Here is a 1,130-nt window from a genome sequence, read left to right on the forward strand (position 1 = left end):
AGCAGTAATCTTGATTCCATGACACTTGATGATTTGAGAGGAAATCTTCTAGCTTTTGAAAATAGTTATTTGAAAAAAGACTCAAAAAAGAAAGGAATTGCTTTTTCATCTGTGACTAACCCTCTGGATGATGAATCCAGTGATAATTCTTTTGAAAATGAGTTTGTGTTGTTTGCAAAAAAATTCAGGAAAATGGTGAAACTCAGAGGCAAAGGCAGCAGCTCAAGGAAGATGAAGAAGGACCTTAGCAAAGTAATCTGTTACAATTGCAAGGAAAAGGGGTATTTCAAATTTGATTGTCCCAAGTTAAAAAGGGAAGAAAAGCCAAAAAGGGAAAAGAAAAAGGGACTGATGGCTTCATGGGAAGATTTGGAAAATGACTCAGATGATGATGATGAAGAATCTGAGACTAAGTCACAGCCTTATCTCATGGCAAATGAGGTAGAACAGGTATGCCTAGCATCCAAGAAGAAAGAAAGTATGTGGTACATGGATAGCGGATGCTCTAGGCATATGACCGGGAAGACAACCTTCTTCATAAAGCTTGATGAATATGATGGAGGATTTGTCACATTCGGTGATAATGCAAAAGGAAAAATATTGGCTGTTGGAAAAGTGGGTAAAAATTTCTCATCTTGTATAAATGATGTCCTTCTTGTACATGGCTTGAAACATAACTTGCTTAGTGTTAGTCAATTGTGTGATTTGGGCTTTGAAGTTATTTTTAAGAAGCTTGTTTGCTTAGTAGTTTGTGAGAAAACTGGGGATATTCTATTTGAAGCTAAAAGATGCAATAATGTGTATGGATTAACTCTTGAGGATTTAAAGGAACAAAATGTAACATGCTTTACCTCTCTTGAATCTGAAAAATGGCTTTGGCATAGAAAGTTGGGTCATGCTAGCATGTACCAAATTTCTAAGCTAGTCAAAAGGAATTTGGTTAGAGGAATTCCAAACATCAAGTTTGATAAAGATCTTACTTGTGATGATTGCCAATTGGGCAAACAAGTAAAATCCTCTTTTAAATCAAAAGATGGAATCTCAACCAAAAGGCCATTGGAAATGTTACATATTGATCTTTTTGGTCCTACTAGAACTCAAAGTTTAGGAGGTAAACACTATGGTCTTGT

Source organism: Arachis duranensis, chromosome 7, assembly GCF_000817695.3.
Source record: "Arachis duranensis cultivar V14167 chromosome 7, aradu.V14167.gnm2.J7QH, whole genome shotgun sequence".
Classification (NCBI taxonomy): domain Eukaryota; kingdom Viridiplantae; phylum Streptophyta; class Magnoliopsida; order Fabales; family Fabaceae; genus Arachis; species Arachis duranensis.